The sequence below is a fragment of the Poecilia formosa genome, unplaced genomic scaffold (assembly GCF_000485575.1).
Source record: "Poecilia formosa unplaced genomic scaffold, Poecilia_formosa-5.1.2 Scaffold235, whole genome shotgun sequence".
NCBI classification, from domain to species: domain Eukaryota; kingdom Metazoa; phylum Chordata; class Actinopteri; order Cyprinodontiformes; family Poeciliidae; genus Poecilia; species Poecilia formosa.
This window is the reverse complement of record NW_006800174.1, coordinates 640,492-651,215: the sequence shown is the minus strand read 5'-3', so window position 1 is coordinate 651,215 and position 10,724 is coordinate 640,492. Positions and strand designations below refer to the sequence as shown.

Sequence of the window (10,724 nt, the reverse complement as noted above, 5' to 3'; positions counted from 1 at the left end):
ACTGCTGGCACCATGTTTGTTTAAAAGTCCGTCATCACAAATAAGCAAACAAACAAAAATAAATCGTAAAAGACTTGAAAGTAAGAGGGGTTTAAAAATGAAGAAAAAGCAAAAAGGAGGCCTGTCGGGGGGACGAATTGCTCCCATTTTACAAAATGTAACAAAATTTGTCCGCAAATTTTACAAATCTATCAGTACAGGAAAAAACAAACAAACAAACAAACAAACAAACAAACAAATATATCCTATTTACAATGACAACAAGAAGAAGAAGAAACCTTTTTTTTTTTTCAAAAGTGTAGTGAGAATGCAGCAGATCCCAGCTTTGGCACACGGCGATTTTGTTTTGTCTGTCTTTTTTTTTTTCCATGTTTGTTTGTTTGTTTCAGATCCAACCTGTCTGACGATCCGTCGGTCGATCCGTCGGTTGGCGTGTACAGTCAAACTGTTGCTGCAGGCACACATTCAGTGCTCTGGTTCACCTTCCTCCTCATCATCCTCACATCTCCAAAGCAACGCAGGTCATGCACAACATCACCTCAGCCTTCACTCTGCCCGCCCATCGGTCCAGTTCAACCGCCGGGTCTAATCTGCTTCCTACAGGCTCACTTCGTGGAAGGGTTCTGTTATTCAAGAGGCTTTTAAGGGGCTTAGAGTAAAGCACGGATCATTAACGTAGTCTACTTATACATGTACTGGTTAGACTGTAAACAAACAAGTCAAGAAGTTTAAAAAAAAGAAACAATTAAAAGCTTCCTTTAGGTGATAGTCTAGAACAATTTAAATCTTCTACTAAAGGAAAATGAGTTACTGAATGAATCTGAAGTTCTGCATTTTAAACTCATATTTCAAGAGCCAGGTTTCTGTTTAACCACTTTAAATCTGACAGTTTGATGAGAAAAATCTTTTTCTGTGCAAATAGGAAATTGTCATACAAAATGCACCATTTGTCAAGCATGTGCATCAGGGCGGCTTGTTAGAAAGCAATTTCGGATACAAAAGGTGATGCTTCTTAAAAACTCTAAATTTAGAGTTCCTAATCAGAAATAAAGCAATGAATCTCACTGGTCAGAAAAAAAAGGTGCAAGTATTACCTATAAGAAGTATTCTTAAAAAAGACTTAAAAAGATACCTGTCAATCTGTTATTTCTCGACTTAGTTTTAATAAATTATTTTTAATCTTATTTTGACTTTTATTTTTTGATTAAATTAGTAGCTAAAGTTATTATTACATTTCAAGTCTTTGTTGCACAGGTATTTTTTTAAATACCTTTTTACATTTTGTAACTGAGTAAAGGTCGGAGTTGATCTGAGCTTAATACTTTGTGGAGCTAGCAGCCTGCAGTTAACTGCTTACCATACCTATTTCAGGTTTAAACTACATTAATTTAAAATAAGTGATGGCCGGCACCCCACAGTGCGTTTTGTTTTGGGACAGGAAACATTTTCAAACATTATTTTTGGTAGCCTTCTTTCAGCCAGCTGACAGGCAGTGTGAAGAAATGGTGGAGAGAAATAAATTTTGTCATTCAGGCACTTCTTCTGGCAAACCATTAAAAGCACTTTAAAATGTAGCAACAGAGGTTTTGCAGCCAAAATTGCTTAAAACCTTGGCAAACCTAAAAAAGAAAAAAGCAAACCGGTTTATACATATTAACACTGTATGAAAAACTTTAGACATAAGTTGATAAAATAGTGCTTCTGCCTCCCCCTGCCATGCCTTTAATTTGGTAAAACTGATTGTAGACAGGATTTTTACATCTGTGCGCTGAAAGTCGTTTTTTGTAAATTAGCTTAAATGCCTTTCGATCTTGTTTGTATATTACTTTTATTAAACCCACTTCACTGTGAAAGCTGGAAGCATAAATATGAACTCTATTAAAAAGGAGGGATTTTTCAATTACTTTCACAGATTGTGACCCTGAATTTCTATTTGAGCTCTTCAGATTTTGGTATGGGTGCATGCTCGCTCATGTCCCCTAATAAAACCGGCCGCCTCAAAAGCCCACTCTTATTTAAACTCAAAAACCGTTCCCGTCCTGGGGTCACTTCAGCAGGAAAGCATGGACGACACTGCCTCAAACCGGATCGAGGAAGATGTTGTGCGTGACCTCAGATGCGACAATCAAGAGATAAGAATTGGTTTTAAAAAATAATAATACAGTACAATATCTGTTAATTAAAAGAAAATAAAAAAAGAGCTTTTCGTCTCTCCATTCTTCAGATTCTTTCTTCCTGTATGTTTCCAGCAGCAGTGACGGTGGCAAATCTAAAAAAAAAAAAAAAAGGACAAGAGAGGGGAAAGAGATCAAATAAAGCCCTCAGTCTTTTTTTTTTTTTTACAACAAACAAAAATGTCATCCTGATGCGAACTCAGATTATTACTACCTTAAAGAGAAAAAAAAAATCATATATGGGCACAGAGAGGGATTAAAAAGCAATTGTTGTGCCAGAAGCTGGCACTCTGTTCTAATCCTTGTAGGTGGTTTAATGTTGAGAGTTGGCTTTTGTTTGGAAGTGAATTAAATTGGGACCTATAGTCCCTGTGACTACAAAAACAGGACAATGGATCCAAAAAGAAAACTAAAATATACCAGTGTTGCTATGAAGATCATTAAAAATATATTTTAAAAGATCAGCGACACAATTACATGATTTAATGTAAAAAAATAAAATAAAACTTTTCATACTGCGGGCATGTCTAGCTTCTATGATAATCTCCATGAAACTAGAGGTTTTAGTTCCTGTTTCTTTAAGAACCGTGGTCATTTCTCAGTTTACCGCAGTTAAACAAGCATGTTAAATGGCAGAAATCAATACTTTTATGTCCACAACAAATACAAGAAAATTACACAGAGATTGCATGGTAACAAAGAGGAAAAAAAAAAAAAAAACTGGAAAATTATGTTTTGTGCAACAGTTTAAAAAAAAAAAAAAAAAAAAGATTTCTACTGGTGGTTGAGTTTTCCTCAGTTTTTCTTTTTTTTTTTAAATTGAATACAAATACAGAAAATTACAGCTCAACCTAAATATTTACAGATGCTGTCTAAAAAGACAGATAATTATTGTATTTGAGCTGGTGGATCGTTTTGTGGTATGGTATGGAAACAATCATCTTATCTTGAATGTAAACACCAGGAGAAGGCTGCAGATTTCAAGAGAAACAAGGTTGGGGAAACACTATTAACATCATAGGAGAAGAAGTGGAGGGGTATAAATACCTCGGCGGTTACTTGGACAACAGACTGAAGTGGAGAAACGCAACAACAAAGTCGTATATAAAATAAGTCCTTTAGTGTTTACAGTAAGATGCTGCATATTTTCTACAAATCTGTTGTTGAGAGTAATCTCTTCTGGCGTCATCTGTTGGTGTAGCAGCATGAGAGCCAGGGTCTTAAAAATGCAACACAAGCAGATAAAGAAGGCTAGTTCTGTTCTGGGGACGACTATGACCACCGGAGACGATGCCACAAAGAAGGACTCTTCATAAAGTCAAGAAAATTACAGGTAACCCTGAACATTCTTTACATCTGCCTTTCATACAGCAGTCAGTGGCTGTTCAGTCAGAGGCTTCTTCAGATTTGCTGCAATACTAACTGCTGCAGAATATCCTGCCTGTCTACAGGGAAAAACATCAACATCATCGATACGAGTTATGACAAAATTTAATTTCCTTTTGGAATTAATGAAGTATTTTCAAATTAAATTAAATTTCATACAACTGACAAAAATCAATCAGCTTTGTACTGAAATTAGTGGGGAAATAATTGGAAATTGCTTTTGATGATCCTGCAAAAATATCAGATCCTCATTAAGATTTTAAAACAAATTAAATTTATTACTAGCAGTAAAGAAATAACCAATAAAAATTAACTACTCACCACTGCTAACCAGCAGCAGACAATCCAACAAGATCAGAAGAGGATCTAAACCTCATCAGCTTCCCACTGATGAACAGCAGACTAAACTGCAAAACTAAAGTCTAAACGTCTTAGAAAGTTGCAAATTCTCATTTAGATACCTAAAACAATTAAAATTGGAATTGTAGTGAAGAGATTTATATAAGTGGCACCATAATTTTCTAGATTTTAAAACAGTTCAGGAACATCTGAAAGAAAAAAAAAAAAGAGTTGATCACACTATCCCTAAACATAAAAACTAATTGTCTGGCTGGTGCCTCAAACTAACAATCATGGTTTTAACATTCACGCTTTAGACCTCGTTTGTACATGGAAGCGGAATATGTAAAAACAAATCTGTATAATTTTGGAATTAAAGAATCAGTGTTCAGAATCAGTCTCAGTCCAGTTGCTGCTTGAACATTCTCTGATGAAAAAGTGCAGCGATTTGAATGAAATCCATCTCTGACACGACGATCATTGTGCTTCGTAACAAGGAGAAGCAGAGAAGGATAAAACATTTTCCGCAGCGTCTTTTATTAAAATGCATCACATTCCAGTTCGGAGGACTGTGCTTCCTTTGAAGAGGATCTTGCAGCACTTTCTAGTTTCACACACTGATTACTTTCTCCCGTCTGTATGTGCTGCTTTGACATGACGGTTCACAGCGCAGCGGAAAATGATTTAGATCTGATTAACATCGGAAGTGATGTGAGCTTTAGGTGGCTACGGCCCTGTAAAATTTTAAATCTGCTTTGAATCATCGCCGTTTCAATCCACTGATTTAAATAATAAAGAAATAGATTTTCTACTGTAACTCATGATTTACAATTATTTGAAAACACATTCAAATCTGAAAGTTGTGGTTATTTGGAAACAGGTAATTTCAGTGTCCACTGTCGCTTTGTTTTGAATCATAATAAGAAGCACTGCAGCATTTTAGCAATTAAACCTTCATCTATAAGCTGCGACTGTTGATAAGTTATTACGGGACGCTGCGCCGTGCTACGCTGATTAAATGAAGCCTCAAGCTGCTGTGATTAGTGAGACAGGACAATAGATGATGCACACACACACACACATACACAGACACACACACACAGATGAGTTGTGCAGATCACAGCACATCAATTTTCACTGCAGGAATTTGCTCCATAAATTGTTATGACTGTCTATAACAATCGTTCTTCATCACTTCTTCTTACCGTGATCGCTAACTTCTCACCTGAGGTTTTTACCGAGTGGACTGTAGGGGAAAAAAAAAACTGTATAAAGAAAGATTTGAACACAATATTCTGATCATCATATGAACCTAGTTATTCAAAGTTCTTTGTTTCTCTGATTATTTTCAAGTTTAAAAGGTCGAGTTGGCTCTTTCTTGCTTTTTTCTCCCCCCATTTTTTGTGAAAATTCATAATAATTGATTTCAAATAATTTTTTTTTTATTTCATTGTTATCCAAAACATTCTCCACAGACACTTAGGATTTTTCTCTGATCTACTGTGGCCTTCACTCCGAAAGCCCACTTTCATTCACGCCTCACTATTATATTTGTATATATCGCTATATTCAAAAGATAAAGCCTGAGCAACTTTTCAGATAAATGACTTATGATGCCTTTTAGATGATTAATTCTTTTAAACAATGTAATACAGAAGAACAAAAACAGAACATAAATTGATAAAGGACAAAGGATTGGTGTGATAAATGTATGATTTTAGTGATACTGGGCACGTTTTTATGACTCAAGTTAGACGGCGTTGAACTGAAACATTGCAAAAAACAACTTTCACTTCTGACTATAGATAGTAAAATCTGTTAGAAACCACACAGCGCTATGGAAATGTTGGATGGCCTTGCAAAGTGATTCAGACCCCTAAACTCTTTCACATTTTGTCCTTTTAAAACCACGAACCTCTATGATTTATATTGGTATTTTATGTGACAGACCAACACAAAGTTGTTATAGCAATAGATATCTGAAAAGTGAGGCATTTCTATTTAGTCCTATTGAGTCATATAATGGACTATGCTTCTAAAATCTAAAGTTTGAAATTGTTGTTTGTTCTACTTTGGCTCAAGCTCAGTCCAAGCATCACATTTCATGTCATTGACTCTGGCTGCATGTTTAAGATTGTTGTCCTTCTGAAGGTAAATTTTGTCCCAGTTTCAAGCATTTTTCAGCCTTCAACAACACCAACTCTGAGCAGCTTCCTTGCACCATGCTGCCACCACTATGTTTTAATGTGGGGTCAGTGCACTCAAAATCACGTCTAATATTAGTTTCCTTTCACACACAACACTTTTCAGTGTTGCTCCAAAAGTTCAGTTTTATTCTCATCTGACCAGAGAACATTCTGCTAAGTTTCCAATTTGTCTTAACGTACGGCTGTCTTCTATGAAGTCCAGATTTGAATCTGGAGGGTCTTTGCAGCTCTTCTAGAGTTACCATGAAGCCGTTTGTTCACAAATGTTCCCTAACAAACCCCTAAGGCCTTTATAGCAGTTAAAATCACACTGAGATAAAATTAAATTCAGATGAATTATGTTTAGTAGTTGACTTCTGAAGGCAGATGTTTACCTACTTATTTAGTTGTGTCAAATTATAGGGGGGTGAATAAAAGCGCAAATAACTTTGCACATAATATCCACTGAGGTCTGAGGTTTTAACACAACATGTCATTAGGTTCAAGAAGCTTTAATATTTTCACAAGAATCTGTATTTATTAGACGTGAAACTGTGAAAACTAAAGTAATTTTCAGATGTGTTTAAGTTCTGGTAATTAGATAATACACTGAGAAGACAGTTTTTGCTTTTACAATATATAAAAAGTTAAGAAGGGCAGAATGAAAGGTGAATAACAGATGTAGACTGTTGATATTGTAATATTAATGAAGTGTTTTCTTTTCCAGTGGACAGATTTGTCCTTTTGAATTATCAGTAATGTTTAATCTAAAGCATTTGTCTGATTATAAATACTTCTGTCCCAAATTTAAACCCATGGAGAAAAGTTGCTGGAGAATGTTTTTAATCTGGAGCCAATTTTAAATCGGCAGGGTTTAGTGGATTTCAGCTTTCACTTGCCACAGTCATCTATCAGTCAGCCAAACTGATCTGGATAGCAGATTTCCGCCTCCAATAATACCTGGCACCTGAGCAGAGCAGCTGCAGTAACAAACTGAGTTTACATAGCAGCTCATGTTCATTTATCATCCTACTCTCAAACTAAGTCACAACCACCCCAACACCTCCCCCGGCTCTTCTGATAACACAAAATTATCATCTTGTTTTTTTATGTGCTGCACCACTGCTGCTGGAATAAACCGGGAAAGTGACAGTTTGATGGAGGCTTAAGCGCGTCGGACAGTAAGAGCCGAATTTCTGTAAAAGAAGAAGAAGAAAAAAAACTTCTCTGTGCAAATATGTGACGCTGCTGTGCCGGTGCCGGCTCTGATGTGTGGGTTGCAGTGGAGTGGGGACCACGAGAGCGGAGGAGTCTATGAGCGCGGCTGCAGCAGACTCGGGAGCAACAGTAAATAAATCTGCGTTGTTGTTGTTCTGGAGAACGTAATCAGTCGGCATAGCAACAAATAAAGACAACCTCTGAGGCTCTGGAGGCATTTTGTCAGCAGGTCAACCCTGATGATGTTAAAGGCACTGCTAGCTTTCCATCCGTCCGTCTGTCCGTCACATTCCAACTTAAAACTGTTATATTTTTGTGACAATGATACTCCTACTGCATAAATTTCCTGTGGCAAATCCATTTTTTAATTCGTTTTACATCAAGAGAACCCTAAAAAGAATGAAAAAGCCTGGAATCCATATTTACTACTGCTGACTTGACCCCTGTAGTCTGTTTTTTGTTCCTCTTTTTGTTGAAAGGGGAGCAGAGTTAAATGACTGACAAAAGATGACTCCAAATGCAACACTGGGCAGTCTATAGCTTTGAAAAGAGAAATATTTCTTCACTTTCAAACATCAAATCACCAGGGAGGCAAAAAAGAAATAAAAAAAAAAAAAAACTAAGTTGGTTTCCAAAGTGCTGTATTCGTCACGGCATCGTTTTTACTAAGTAGAACTTTTTAACATCAATGAACTGGCCACTATTTTTGTGTTAAAAGTCTTTCTTGTAGAGAACAGCACATTTACATTTATTTTAGGAGAGTGAGAAACATTTTTGTTGTTTCCCAGTGCTGTCTGTCTCCTGTGGGACAAATAAAAAACACTTCTGAACTCAAATGTGAAGGTAGAAAAAGGTGCACAGTTCTTTTTTTAAACACCACATGTCATTTGCAAAAACTCAGAGTTGACTATTTAAAACACTGCGTATTGATTATTGATTTTAGCTGTCAAGTGTTGATTTTGATGCTATCCTAAAGTGGTGGCAATCTTTCCACAGTGACAGTGTAAGAAGTTGTGTCTCAACCTTCTCCTTTTGTTTTTTAAACAGACATTTGTCTTGAAGAAATCATTTGAACAGATTCTATTTTGATGAGCAAAAGCCAAGCAGGCACATTAAGACATTCAATCTTCTGTCAGAACAGACAGTGGAGGGAACAAGCAGTAGACTCTGTCATCACTCTTTGCCCTAGGCAGAGCCTTTTATCTATGAAACTTTGCCACACTGGGGGGTCTGCTGCTATTTCAGGACTCCAATAATTTATAACCCCCCCTTCCAACAAAATCTTTAACCAAGTCACTGTTCAGCCAAAACTCATACAGCGACACACACAAACAAAGACTGGTTGGATTTGTTTGTTTGTTGACTGGGATTGAGGTGTTGGCTTCAACACTGACAGAACAGGGGGGGGGGATAGTGGGGGACACTGGAGACCAGTGAGGACCATGCTGAGACAAATCAGTTTTCAATGGAGTGGGAAAAAAAATCTGAAGATTTTTTTTTTTTTTTTGCAGAGCAATCTGCAGTTATTTTATATCTTAAAGCAGAATATTCAATAAAAAACGTGAAAAGGAGCGACATCGCGGGACTTGTCTCAGCTAATTGCGAACCTACCGCAGACTACTGAAATGTGCAGCCTTTTGTTGAGCCAAGCAAGCTACCTGTTTATGCTAAAAGGCTTGAAAACACCTCTGTAATCTATTAGTTCATAATCGAACAGCAGAAAATTACGTGCTGCTCAATTCAGAGCGCTTAAAGTTAAATGGATGGATAATTTTCTTTGCTGGTAGGGGAAGGTAGGGGACAAACTTACATTTGGTGTATTCTGGACAGAAATGACCACACTTTTGGATACTTTAAAAATAATCAACCTTGTTCAGTTTTTGTTGTAGCATACAGAAGTCAGTGTAATGTTAAATTGGTGAAACACGTAGCATGACAATAGTGCTATTATAAATAATTATAGAAAAGTACTTCACTCATCTGAGACATATTACTTTGAATAGTATGTGTAAAACACTTGTTTTTAGGTGCATCTAAAGTACTTAACTTTTTTCTGATTTTAACAGAATAAAACATGTAAATTATTCCACGCAGAGTATTATGGTACTAATCTGCAGATTAAAGTAAAATGGGATTGTAAATTATTTGGGAACTTCAATATTTGTTAAAGTGTAAAAAAAAAAAAAAAAAGCACAGTATGTCTGGAGATGCACCAGTGGATCAACTAAGAATTGGAATTGGCCAATTTACCCTCAGCTGGCTCTAAGCTGTGACTGGCCAGCAAAACAGTTATAAATCTGACATCTTTTCCATATTTTGCATGGCTGCAGAGAGATGCATGTGGTAGAGATTGGCTCTGCCAACACTAAGAAGGTCCAATCCACGCATCCAGCATACTAAAATAAGATAATCAGCTAAAAGCCTTTTGTCTGCTTCTGCTAATGTCATCACTTTGAGAAACCCGGCAAGCAAGACATGATTTGAAAACCCCTTTTTCTGTATGACAAAAAATCAGCAAGTTAGCAGCTCCAGAGGAATAATAAACATGAAATCATAAAACATGTACCGTTAACTTCGTTTTGAGGTCAAAAACTATATTCCAGCTCTAGAAACCATTGCTAACAAGTCATTAGAAGAATGTATTAGTTTGAAATGAATCACTAAGGTCTTGCTTATAAAAAGACAGTAGGATAGCATCTTAACATTTAAAATGTTTGGGATTTTCTTTGTTTCTACACCATATATTGGCATTACTTTTCCATTCTTCTGACTCTGACTGGTTCATAGAGGTATCAAGTATTTAACTCAACCAATGGGATATGAGATATGATGAGATATTTGAATTTTATCTCATCATGTTTAGAACTTAAGTTTGCTTCCACTACATGATCTTATTTGAGTTCACAGGTCTGGAGGATTTATGAAAAACCATAAAACAGTTTTAATTGAAAGGACTGAACACCAACAGTGATATATCAGTGACACATAATTGATTCTTCATTCTGGTCTGCGGGAAAGGTCAAAGGGCAGATATACTGGTTCTTCCTGCACTATCAACATGTTTAACATGATCAAAAGTGATGTTCTTGGAAGACATTTTTATTATCAGGGTTTTTTGGTTGGGTGAAGGAGAAAATATGTTGTTCAGACTTTATTTTTAACAACACAATTACAAAGGAAACCTTTTAAATTCACTAAATCAACTTTTAAAGTTGCAGAAAAATAACTAAACATCAGTGAGGCCCCTGAAAACCTGTGGTTGATATTTTAGTGCGTAAAAGGAAGGTTATGAACATTTTTTTGACATTTTATAGAAAAGTAATTAATCCCCAAACAAAGAGTTGACTAACACATGTTATTATATGTGGAATCTGAATGTAGCTGCAGGTTTAATTAAAAATGTTTGCCTTCAGTTTTTGTT

General features: G+C 36.2%; 1 protein-coding gene across 3 annotated transcripts in view; it reads right to left on the bottom strand.

The window, feature by feature from the left end:
- Positions 1-278: 278 nt before the first annotated feature.
- LOC103149735 (zinc fingers and homeoboxes protein 2-like) overlaps positions 279-10,724 on the bottom strand; it is a 142,523-nt gene continuing 132,077 nt past the window's right edge. For all 3 annotated transcript variants that reach the window (XM_016680176.1, XM_007569045.2, XM_016680177.1), the window contains one exon: positions 279-2,269. The gene's annotated coding sequence lies outside the window, so the exon portion shown is untranslated. The remainder of the gene's footprint in view (positions 2,270-10,724) is intronic.